This window comes from Sphaerodactylus townsendi, linkage group LG01 (assembly GCF_021028975.2).
Source record: "Sphaerodactylus townsendi isolate TG3544 linkage group LG01, MPM_Stown_v2.3, whole genome shotgun sequence".
NCBI classification, from domain to species: Eukaryota; Metazoa; Chordata; class Lepidosauria; order Squamata; family Sphaerodactylidae; genus Sphaerodactylus; species Sphaerodactylus townsendi.
Window position 1 is genome coordinate 169573587 of NC_059425.1, and position 13532 is coordinate 169587118.

Sequence of the window (13532 nt, forward strand, 5' to 3'; positions counted from 1 at the left end):
CACCCCCCCCCCCCCCCACCCCCCCCCCCCCCCACCCCCCCCCCCCCCCACCCCCCCCCCCCCCCACCCCCCCCCCCCCCCACCCCCCCCCCCCCCCACCCCCCCCCCCCCCCACCCCCCCCCCCCCCCACCCCCCCCCCCCCCCACCCCCCCCCCCCCCCACCCCCCCCCCCCCCCACCCCCCCCCCCCCCCACCCCCCCCCCCCCCCACCCCCCCCCCCCCCCACCCCCCCCCCCCCCCACCCCCCCCCCCCCCCACCCCCCCCCCCCCCCACCCCCCCCCCCCCCCACCCCCCCCCCCCCCCACCCCCCCCCCCCCCCACCCCCCCCCCCCCCCACCCCCCCCCCCCCCCACCCCCCCCCCCCCCCACCCCCCCCCCCCCCCACCCCCCCCCCCCCCCACCCCCCCCCCCCCCCACCCCCCCCCCCCCCCACCCCCCCCCCCCCCCACCCCCCCCCCCCCCCACCCCCCCCCCCCCCCACCCCCCCCCCCCCCCACCCCCCCCCCCCCCCACCCCCCCCCCCCCCCACCCCCCCCCCCCCCCACCCCCCCCCCCCCCCACCCCCCCCCCCCCCCACCCCCCCCCCCCCCCACCCCCCCCCCCCCCCACCCCCCCCCCCCCCCACCCCCCCCCCCCCCCACCCCCCCCCCCCCCCACCCCCCCCCCCCCCCACCCCCCCCCCCCCCCACCCCCCCCCCCCCCCACCCCCCCCCCCCCCCACCCCCCCCCCCCCCCACCCCCCCCCCCCCCCACCCCCCCCCCCCCCCACCCCCCCCCCCCCCCACCCCCCCCCCCCCCCACCCCCCCCCCCCCCCACCCCCCCCCCCCCCCACCCCCCCCCCCCCCCACCCCCCCCCCCCCCCACCCCCCCCCCCCCCCACCCCCCCCCCCCCCCACCCCCCCCCCCCCCCACCCCCCCCCCCCCCCACCCCCCCCCCCCCCCACCCCCCCCCCCCCCCACCCCCCCCCCCCCCCACCCCCCCCCCCCCCCACCCCCCCCCCCCCCCACCCCCCCCCCCCCCCACCCCCCCCCCCCCCCACCCCCCCCCCCCCCCACCCCCCCCCCCCCCCACCCCCCCCCCCCCCCACCCCCCCCCCCCCCCACCCCCCCCCCCCCCCACCCCCCCCCCCCCCCACCCCCCCCCCCCCCCACCCCCCCCCCCCCCCACCCCCCCCCCCCCCCACCCCCCCCCCCCCCCACCCCCCCCCCCCCCCACCCCCCCCCCCCCCCACCCCCCCCCCCCCCCACCCCCCCCCCCCCCCACCCCCCCCCCCCCCCACCCCCCCCCCCCCCCACCCCCCCCCCCCCCCACCCCCCCCCCCCCCCACCCCCCCCCCCCCCCACCCCCCCCCCCCCCCACCCCCCCCCCCCCCCACCCCCCCCCCCCCCCACCCCCCCCCCCCCCCACCCCCCCCCCCCCCCACCCCCCCCCCCCCCCACCCCCCCCCCCCCCCACCCCCCCCCCCCCCCACCCCCCCCCCCCCCCACCCCCCCCCCCCCCCACCCCCCCCCCCCCCCACCCCCCCCCCCCCCCACCCCCCCCCCCCCCCACCCCCCCCCCCCCCCACCCCCCCCCCCCCCCACCCCCCCCCCCCCCCACCCCCCCCCCCCCCCACCCCCCCCCCCCCCCACCCCCCCCCCCCCCCACCCCCCCCCCCCCCCACCCCCCCCCCCCCCCACCCCCCCCCCCCCCCACCCCCCCCCCCCCCCACCCCCCCCCCCCCCCACCCCCCCCCCCCCCCACCCCCCCCCCCCCCCACCCCCCCCCCCCCCCACCCCCCCCCCCCCCCACCCCCCCCCCCCCCCACCCCCCCCCCCCCCCACCCCCCCCCCCCCCCACCCCCCCCCCCCCCCACCCCCCCCCCCCCCCACCCCCCCCCCCCCCCACCCCCCCCCCCCCCCACCCCCCCCCCCCCCCACCCCCCCCCCCCCCCACCCCCCCCCCCCCCCACCCCCCCCCCCCCCCACCCCCCCCCCCCCCCACCCCCCCCCCCCCCCACCCCCCCCCCCCCCCACCCCCCCCCCCCCCCACCCCCCCCCCCCCCCACCCCCCCCCCCCCCCACCCCCCCCCCCCCCCACCCCCCCCCCCCCCCACCCCCCCCCCCCCCCACCCCCCCCCCCCCCCACCCCCCCCCCCCCCCACCCCCCCCCCCCCCCACCCCCCCCCCCCCCCACCCCCCCCCCCCCCCACCCCCCCCCCCCCCCACCCCCCCCCCCCCCCACCCCCCCCCCCCCCCACCCCCCCCCCCCCCCACCCCCCCCCCCCCCCACCCCCCCCCCCCCCCACCCCCCCCCCCCCCCACCCCCCCCCCCCCCCACCCCCCCCCCCCCCCACCCCCCCCCCCCCCCACCCCCCCCCCCCCCCACCCCCCCCCCCCCCCACCCCCCCCCCCCCCCACCCCCCCCCCCCCCCACCCCCCCCCCCCCCCACCCCCCCCCCCCCCCACCCCCCCCCCCCCCCACCCCCCCCCCCCCCCACCCCCCCCCCCCCCCACCCCCCCCCCCCCCCACCCCCCCCCCCCCCCACCCCCCCCCCCCCCCACCCCCCCCCCCCCCCACCCCCCCCCCCCCCCACCCCCCCCCCCCCCCACCCCCCCCCCCCCCCACCCCCCCCCCCCCCCACCCCCCCCCCCCCCCCCCCCCCCCCCCCCCCACCCCCCCCCCCCCCCCCCCCCCCCCCCCCCCGCCCCCCCCCCCCCCCAATCCCATCAGCCCCTTCCAGCATGGCCAATTGGCCATGCTGGAAGGGGCTGATGGGAATTGTAGTCCATAACATCTGGAGTGTCAAAGGTTCGCCACCACGGCTCTACATAAATCTTTTGCATCTTTCGAACTGGATGGTATCAATATGTGGATGACGCTCAATATGTGGATGACACTCCTTCAAAATCCCTTGGTGATGCAGTAGAGGTCCTGGGCTGCTGCTGGTACCACTGGGGTTGAATAAATTGAAGCTAAACAGACAAGACAGAAGTTATGCTAGTTGGAAAGGTGGAGGTCTGGAAAGACTTTATGCTTTTTGATGGGGGTCAACTAACACTTGCTGACTTAGGTAGACAGGTACTTCATTTACTGTAAATGACCAGTAATAACAAATAATAGTGACATTTGGCCTAAGAAAATAAAATACTAATAATCATACGTAAGTCATTATAAAACTGATAAAAATGAATGAATAAAATTGATTAAAATCATAAAATTTACAACAAAATTTCCCAGAGAATTACTACCTGGAATCAGTTCTGCTAGATGCTGTAAAATTTATACACTATTACAAAGAACTTGGCCACAAGTCTTCATCAGTAAAGAGAATATTAATTTTAGTTGACTCAGAATAACCAGAATTCTTGTTCAATAAGGGTCCCAGAAAGAGCATCACTATGAAAACTGCATCTAAAAGGAACATGTTCTACAGTTTCCATCACTCTACTCAGTGTATCACATTCACAAGCTCATTCTTTATTTCAGCTCCGTTTAAGATTTCTACTTGTTTTCAGATTTCTGTAGTCCAATTTCTATTGTACTGTTCGTTGGATGTCCATTGTGTTGCTTGTACTTGACTTACACTATGTAATACACCTCAAGTCTCACTCAAATAGGCGGACTATAAATAACGAAATAACAGCAAAAACAATAAAGGTCATCCAAGTGCTTTGTTCTATCACCACAAAAATACTCTGAAAAATTGTAAAGTCCATTTTAATTAGTTTGTAGTTCTATTGCATAATTAAGAAGACCATCAGTATCATAAAGTAATCTCCATAACACAACATGAATGGCAGGCCACTTCATACTAGGGATGTGTGAATATCTCATTTCCTGGTTAGTGTTTCTGTTTCAAGCACAGTTGCCATTAGTGACTTGACCTCAATTGGGCATGTCTGAGCTTTACTTGTATTTTTTTTCATGTAATTTTACACCAATTGTAATACTCGGGTTGCGAAATATTTGTAGGTGTGAAATGACACGCATCAGCTAGCATTAAGCCCAGATCACAAAGGGGGTGAGGTGAGAAAGTGGAAGGGCTGAGAGAGAGGGATGGAAGGGTCTCAGCTGGCCCTGATGACATTTAAGCAGAAGATAGAAAATAGAAAACTGTTTCCTAAAGATGACAGAAGACGGCTGAGCATTCCCCATAGTGGAGGATGTTTGCAGATGCCACAATGATGACCAAATCCCTCTCTCAAATGATTCACTGTGGCAGAGTTTTGCATACTGAACAAAGCCATGTGTGGCCTTTGAGGAACACCGAGAAGCAGGAATGTTGATTTGATTTGTTTAAAAAAATTATACCCTGCTTCATTTTTATGTTCAAAGCAACAGACAAAATTAAAATACAACTGTAAAGTCACAATGGTCCTTTCCACATAAATCCCCTAAAACATTTCTAAAATGCTTTCAACCTCCACCCCACAACCCCACTTTACAGTAATATATATCTGCACTCACCCCCATGAAATGATTTCTGGTTGCCATTATGTTCTCCCCCCACCCCAGTTTTGGAGTTCTGTATTGAATCAGTGTGTAAATGCTTCACAGCCTTGTGCTGCATTCTATGCTCCTTGTGTACTCAATGCTTCAAAGATTCCACCCCTTCACAAAATAAAAGAACAGAGAAATGCTACAAATAAACAGGCAAGGTGGAACTGAGTGAACTGAGAAAATGGCGCCAAGGAGGAAGTTCAGGGAAGCAGAGAAGTGTGGGAAATTTAGTAAATAGATCGCACAAGCAACTGAACACATTGTCAAAAAAATTCAGCCAGGGAATCATTTTAAAAGGGGATTCACTTAAAATGTCTTGAGGTTGAAAATAAAACATTTGTGGGTAATTCTGAACTCCATGGAGGAAATGTTTTATTTCCTACCTCAAAATGTTTTTAAAAGTTTGTGTAGAAAGGGTGAATGAAACTCTAAATTCCTAGCTAAAACTACTGAGATTAAAATCCTCAGCAACAATTAATGCCAAAAAGATCTTTAAAATAATACAGAACATATTGAACCTAGAAGGGCCACAAACTTCTTCAGGAAGGCTGTTCCAAAGAACTGATGCCACCACCAAGATGGAGTATGACCTTACTAAAGTAGACCAAACATGGCGATGAGATAGATAAAAGAGCAATAGTTCTTAGGAAGTTTGTAACTGATGTAATGGTTGATATAGAAAGAAGCAATCCTTCAAGTATTGTGTTGCCAAGTCAAGAAACAATTTTAAAAACAACCACTCACACCTTGATTTTTAACCTAGAAACCAATAAGTAGCTAATGAAGTTGCTTCCCAATTGGTATTCATGATAACTCATGCCCATCAGTAGATAAGCCACTACGTTTGTATTAACCAATGTTTCCAATCTACTTTCAGGGCCACTGCCATATGGAATATTATAACAATGCTGCCTTACATAATAAAAGGATGGATCAGCAGGGCTAAATCAGTCAGATCCTGAAAGGGAGGTCTCGTTCAAGAGAAAAAGACAATAACAACCCAGAAAAGATATGAAAAAATAACTTTCAACATAAAAAGCTTTTTGTAATCAAAAACACATAAAACAAATCCCCAAGGCATTTTGCGTATCTTCCTCGGGAATTGCTAAAAATATTTAACAAAATAAATTTTTTAAAAACATCAAACTAATAACATAAGAATAAAGGGTACATATCTTAAAAGAGGGCATAAAAATTACTCCCAGTGCAATCAGAATGAAACACAAATTAAAACATGTTTTAAAAGAATATATCAAGAAAACATTAAAATGGGATTAACAATAGCAGAAGATAATATAAGGTATATTAATTCAAATGATGCACTTATTTGGATTAAGTAATGTTCTTGTGTCACAGTGCCACACAGATCAATGGCCTTAGAAGGGCGTAACTCTACTTAGACCAGTGGTTCTCAACCTGTGTGTCGTGACCCCTTTGGGGGTCGAACGACCCTTTCACAGGGGTCGCCTAAGAGTCTCTGCATCAGTGTTCTCCATCTGTAGAACGGATAAATGTTAGGGTTGGGGGTCACCACAACATGAGGAACTGTATTAAAGGGTTGCAGCATTAGGAAAGTTGAGAATCACTGACTTAGACAATATAAGACAGGGAGTACCATCAAGATACAGCTAAATTATGGAGAACTATGGAGGTAGTTTGCTGTTGCCTGCCTCCATGTAGGTCAGTGGTTCTCGACCTTCCTAATGCCGTGACCCTTTAAGACAGTTCCTCATGTTGTGGTGACTCCCAACCATAAAATTATTTGTGTCTCAGCTCCTAAGACCATCGGAAAAATGTGTTTTCTGATGGTCTTAGGCGACCCCTGTGAAAGGGTCGTTCGACCCCCAAAGGGGTCACAACCCACAGGTTGAGAACCGTTGGTGTAGATTGAAAGAGTTCTGTGACTGGCCCAAGGCCACCCAGCAGGCTTCATGAGTAGCAGGAGGGAACGAACTTGGTTCTGCAGATTAGAATCCGCTGCTCTTAATTACTATAACCACGCTGGCTTTCAAATATGAATGGGGCATCTAAATCAATTGTGATAATTTAAGATCTTCATTTTACTCCTTCAGGTTCATGGTTTGTAATTTTTCAATGGGTTATGCTTCTTTTTTTCTCATTAGTGCTTATCATTAGGACTATCAGTTCATTGTATAACTATGATGTCTCTGTATTAATGATTATTATCAAGAGACTGTTCCACTGAAAGGACACCAATTATCTTCAGGTAAATATTATTTTTGTGTGTCCCATTTTTTTAAAAAAAATATTTTCAGTGTTTCTCCCTATGTAGCTTCTGACACGGACATTTATGTAGAGAAGGACTATATGTAGAGAAGTCTTTCAATACATATTATCCATTGTCCACAGTGTTTGTAAATTATTTCATTTGCATTTAAGTATACAATAAATACATTTCCCACTAAGGAAAAGTCGTCCCTACTGCTGACAAAAATTTTAAAATTCTACTGTGTCTAATCACTTCTTCTGTGTTTGATAGTATTACTGAGCATTAACTGGTTTTTTTAATTTGTTGTTCCCTCAAATACAGTTACAGGTGATGTGTCATGGATGGTACATTATTTACAGACAACAATTCCAATTCACTTGGGTTGTATTTTTAAGTATTAAAGACATGGTTCAAGTGAATTGGAACTGGGAATCTGAATTGTCTTTATCTACTTAAGATTCCAATTTGTCCCAAAGTGTCTAGGATTTCATTCCAGTTTTTTCCAATTCCAGAATGGAAGAGTTGGACTTGTGGATATAAAGCTAAACACTGAACACAAAGCAGCAAAAACTTATTGTTCTCTTGAGTTTGTTTCTTCCCCATAGTGGATAGAAATGTGGAGATTGTGTTTCTTTGTCTTTTAAAAAAGTAATAGAAGAAAGAAGCAGATCTAATTCAGTTGATATTCTCAATTGTGGTGATATTTTCATCAGTTCAGTACTAATATGTTTGTCCTGACTGGGTTCCTGAGGCCTCAGCAAACAAAACCCTTTTTGTTGAATTGTGAACCGAGATATAACCTCTTTTTTAAAATTATGAATATTTTTATTCAAGTTTTTAAAATAAATGTCAGAGTTAGTATGACGAGAAAGCCCAAGCCCACCCGTCCTCTACTGCCAAAACTACACAAAAACATAGAACAAATTGAGAAGAAAACAAACAGAACAGAAAGTGGAATGAGAAAATAGAGACAAGGTAGAAGGGAAGAAGACAAAGGCCAAGCCTAAAAAGGTGTAATGAATCTTTATTTTTTAATACAACATCCCCACATATTTCAACAATCATCTGCTGAGAAATCTATGAAAACATATAAGATCAAATACATTCCCATTTAGAAAAACAACACAGTAATAAAACATAAGAATAATGAATACATTTCCAAAACCCAAGAGGAGAAGGAAACTGACTCCCCATGCAATCAAAATGAAACATACATTAAATTTAATTTGATTTTCAATAAAAAGATTATTTAAAAAAAAAACAGAAATCCTGAGTAGTTGTCTTTCACCCCATGCTTTTGGGGGGGAAATGTGAGAACATTTGCCTATGTATAAAATTACACTACATGTCAAGGTTAATTAATTGCAGACATTTTGATTTAAGTCATAATTCTTTCAGCTTCTGACTAGTTTTATTTACATGTTGGAATAAACAAAGATCGGGAGATACAGTGTAAATCATGCTCTTGAATATCTACAACACATGCGTCAAGTGTTAAGTGCTTTAATAATAGCTCATGTGCAGGGAATAACCAAAGGGCTAAGTGAAATAAACGATGAAATCACAATGCAGAGAAATATCTACTAAATGAAACAGAAGATGCTCAAATATATGTCCTACTAGTAACTAGTTCATACTGTACAATACAATAAATTAATGAGTTTTTAAACCCCATACACAGTAAAGTATCTGGTGAGCAGAAACATCTGTCGGGACTCCATGATTCTCCTGGGAAGATATCAGTCTCTGAGGCCATTTCTGCTAAGATAACCTCCGGGAGGTGTCCAGATGGATTATTTGAGAAACAATAAAGTACCATATATACTCGTGTATAAGTCTACTTTTTCAGCACATTTTTAATTCTGAAAAAGCCTTCCTCGTCTTATATGCGAGTCTTCTATTGTATTATACGGTATTTGCTGTATGTGCCATTAGGGGAAGCGAAAGAGCTCAGATTTTCCTCATAAGGAAGGAAAGGCTCCATTTCAATTGTTAAGAGGCCTGTATTTCAGGAAAGGAAAGGCTCCATTCCCAATTGTTAAGAGGCCTGTATTTCAGGTATGTTTGTATTAATTGTTGAGAAGGGGATATTGTGTTTATATTTCTTTTGTTGTCAGTTTGGTGAATGTTAAGGGTCACAAGGTGGGATCACATTGTCAAAGACTTGAACTCCTTTTCCATTTCTGATAATATCCCTCTTAAAATCTGAGTTGGGTTATATTTGGACATACAGATGAGGAGGAGGAATCCAGTTTTGAAGGGTTTTAATTGTTGTGTTTTAGCTTGGTTGCTGATTGAGCTAAGGTTTTTGTACTTTTAAAGTTATTGTTGAGACCATATTGTTCTTGTTGACCTTCTTTTCCACTTACAGAGCTAGTTTACTGTTTTTCTTTTACTGTTTTACTGTTACTGTATCTATTTTTATTTTTGAAATTTCCCACCCTAGACTTATACACAAGTCAATAAGTTTTTCCAGTTTTTTGTGGTAAAATTAGGTGCGTCGACTTATATGTGGGTCGACTTATACACGAGTTTATATAGTACATTGTAAGGTGGTAAGGAGAAGTTACAGAAGGGAGTATCTGGGTTAAGATAATCAGGGAAGGCAATGTTATCAGAGGTCCTCTTGTGGTTGAAAATCAGTATCCATTCAGCAGGGCTACTGTATCGTGTTGAGAACACATTCTTCTTTGACTGTGGGGCTGAAAATGTGCAGCTGTGGCAAGCAAGCTGAGAACAGGAGAACAGAAAGAAAAAAAAATTCCTGGAATTTTAATGTAGGTAGACCTGGCTATTGCTAGAGAATGGGCTCCCCATCTCTTCAACGCCAGCATTACCCTTTAGACTGGCATACGGGCAGGGATACCTGTGAATAAGCACTCCTCCACTATGCCAGGGTGATATGGTAGCACCACCACAACCACTCCACTCCCACACCCACCACTGCTGCCGCACTGCCATCGCCTCTGCAAAAAAAAGCCAACAAGCCTTTTCCTCTTCTGTGGGGCCAGCCAGGAACACAGTGTGGCAGGGTTAAGGCCAGGGAGCGTGCGCTCCTTCCCTGGCCTTAACCCTGCCTCCAGTGTGTTGCTGGCCAGAACCGCTCAGAAGAGGAAAAGGTGTGTGTGGGGAAGGGTTGTGGGGTGGCAGCACGGCAGTGGCAGGGAGAGTTTGACAGCAGGGGTGGGGGGAGTTCAGCTGAGGGCTGGTCGTGTGGGGAAGAGGGGGCTAGGGGCCAAAATGCACCCCCACATGACGCAGGTGAATGGCCCCTGGATTGTATGCCCTCCTGTCCCTCCTAGTTCCACCAGGGTATACTGACAAGGAACTAAGAAAATCTCTTGCCTAAACTCAATCTAATGAGGCTAGAAAAACACACAAAGAAAATTTAAATATATTGACATCTCAGCATCAGTTACATTTTCAAAGTAATAGAGGTACAGAGCATTTCTATGTAATTTCTAATCAAATGTACATGTGGTCCCTTTAGGAGTTTCCAGCTTAGTTAGGACTTTACAGAGATGAATTAAAGTGATGAAGCTCAATTCAAGCGATTTTACATTCCAGTAGCCAAATGGGTAGTTCTTCTCAGACATATATTTCTTCACACACTATAGTTACTAATGAAAGCTGAAGTGTACATATTACTGAATAGTTTATAAAGTGGAATTTTAATCTATTCTTTTTTTTCCCTATGACAGATAACATAGCTCTACTTTCTCCAACTTATGAACATTTTTCTCAAATGAGCTATGAATAATTAATATGTAACTCCTTGGCCTTTTATTTTTCTTAACTGAAGAAATTAAAAGATGTGTGCATTAAGTATGTACTCACTAAGACTTCAAGGACAGCATGTAAAATATATACATTATGTTATTCAAATAGCATTCTTGAACAGTAAGGTGCTTTTAAAATTTATTCATAATTAAATTCCCCATCCACTTTGGCAAATTAAGCAAAGAAAGACAATTTTATCAGACTTGCTATGCTAGAAGATAAATGTTTGAGACACTGCACACCAATTGCATCCATACATTCTTATAAAAACATAATTGTCCAGATCTACACATTTTTGCATACTTAGGGCTCCAGTGTATATACAGAGCATTCTTATCTGCAAAAGTTCCCTCTTAAACCAAAAAAGATGCAACTCACCATATACAAAGAGATGAACAGAAATGTAACCTTGGTGATGAATGCAGAAGAAATATTTATAGGGCCGTCTAAGTCCCAGGAAGTGAGAGGAAGTGCATATACTATAATGGCGCATACTCAGTGCACACAAGGAAGCTGCTGTGGCAAATAAAATCCCTTAGGGATCGTTAGGCCTTCAACAGCTGGGCTCAGATTGGTAAACTCAGCAACCAGAAAGGCTCAAGAAACTTTGTAATGTACGCTTCACTACGTTCTGCCATTTTTTTAATTATTTGGGTGTACAAGATTCACTTGGGGCCCTTAAAATTTGAATATGAATTCTTTCTGTTCCATAAAGGAAAGCTCAACTTGAATGAGAATATCTTGGACTAGGAAGTGAAATATGGCATGAATTCATATAGACAGAATGACGAACTTTGGTGAAAATATATAAAATGGTAAATGTAGCATTTCCCCTGAGCATTCCATGTAGAAAGTCCCTTTGAACTTATTCTGGTAGTATAAAAGACCTTGATACACTGGGATAAATATTTGGGACTACAGTGTCAATATGCTACTCCCACATTCCCCACCCTTTCTTGTATCCCTTATTTGACTGGAATAAATGCAAACTGCTAATTGGAAATTCCTTTCTTAAAATTTCATTAATATCACCATGTTTGTTCAAATTCAGGCACTACAGGGAACTTGGATCTACTTGCTACAGGATAACAACTGCTTTATAGATGACATTATTCCTACTAGATAGATTCTCCTGAGTATGAATTAATGTGAATTTCATATTATTGTGATTGGATGATCTTGCACGTAGATTTTGCTATGTGGTTATGTGCTCCATGACTTACCATAGCTTTCCATAACACATTTACTAAGTACATGAGTTCCAACAGCCTCACATCTGAACTCTTCACAAGCCAAGATGAACACATGGAGAGGAACTGAGCGACTATCATGTAGGAATGGAAGTAACCTCGAGTGAAGTTGTCCGACAATGTATTTTACCTGTTCCAGTTATGTTGTCATTGATCACCTTCAGTTCAAATACACTGAGGTGATGCATCACTTGTACACATTGGATTTACGTTGACAGTTTTTCCAATATCAGTTGCGGTGCTCCTAGGGAAATACAAATTTGATTTCCATTGTTAGCCGTCACAGCACTATTAAGCAGCACAGTATATATAAAATCATGGATATTGTGAAACTACCCTGGACTGTCTTCTTAAAAGTTGCTAAGTGATGGTAGCGTACTTGTCTGTCAGGTGTTGTTTTACAAAGTCGACTGTGAAATAGCATGAAACCCCATGGCTTGAAACGTCATAAATCTTGCAGGGTTCACACAATGTTGAAAGACACATTACTTTTGCCAAATATAATGCATTGTACATAGTGCATCTCACAAATGTTCCAATTTTTCCAAATGTCCAGTTCTGGAATTTTACCCTCTATTTACCTCTGTTTTAATAAACTTCAGTGTCTGAATTATGGAGCTTTTAGTACCTTTAAAGCAGAACAAATACAAATTATCTGATTATTTTTTTTGTCAAGACATGTGAAGAAAAGAATGATAGTATTTTTCTTCTTTTTAAAAAAAGAGAATGTGGCTGGGATCCCACCTAGAACTCTGTGGGCACAAGGGCACAGGCAATTTGTACTGATTTCTTCCTGCCACAGGAGGCCTTTGGTTCCACCCAAAGGAGTCTTCCAACCCCCAAATGCAGCATTTCAGAAGAGGCAGGGTGCCACCAAAGGGGACAATTAACAAAAATTGTTTCCCTTCCTTACGTACATGTGTAGGTTGCAACTGACTTATTGCAATCCTAGCACGGAGACTTGAAAGTCCGTGAGAAGCAGAAGTGGTTTGCCTATGGCACATTCCACGCAACACAAATAAAACATCTTCAGGACATTTTAAAAAGCATTTTGGGGTGGAATTACGTAGATTTTTTCCTCAAAACGTTTGGAAGACATTTTAATTCCCTCAGAACTTTTCCAAAACCACTTAACTAGCAACTTTTTTCTTGAAGTCGCTTTGAAGACGTTTCCTGCTTGTTTTGCACAGGGCAAGAAACATTTTTTGCCCACCTGATCTGCGACAGCTCTCACTTTCGCTTTGTGCAGCTCACGCCAGCCATTTTCTGCCTCTTCAGGCTTCTCCGTGCCGCCTGCCATTGGCAGGTTTTCAAGGACATTTGCTCTGCTTGCAGCTCATCCACTCACCATTTCCATTTGTAAATTACATGAATAAAGTTCGTTTTCACTGTCAATTCTGTGCACATGTTCTTCATTTTTTGTTTGATTTCAATGAGATGTCTTCAAAGTTCATAGCTTTGAAGACATTTCATTGAAAACAAAAAAAGAGGAACAATGGTACGTTTAAGGAATTGGCAGAAAAAACTAACTTTATTCATATACTTTACAAATAAAAATGATGGTCCGATGAGCTGCAAACAAAGCAAACATCTGTGGAAACCTTCTGCAAAATGGCAGGAGGAACGCAGAAGTCTTGTGCCAGTGGTAGAGGGGCAAATGGCTCCCAGGGAAAAATGGCGCTCGGGCCATGCTCCCCGAGTGGGCCCTGCCCCTGTGGACCGCCCTGCCCCCCTGGAACCCCCACTTAACTTAGGCCGTTTCCACACGCCCTCCATTCGCCCCCAC

The 13532-nt window shown here is 49.2% G+C and overlaps 1 pseudogene; it reads right to left on the bottom strand.

The window, feature by feature from the left end:
• LOC125437965 overlaps nucleotides 1-13046 on the bottom strand; it is a 72966-nt pseudogene extending 59920 nt beyond the window's left edge.
• Nucleotides 13047-13532: the final 486 nt, after the last annotated feature.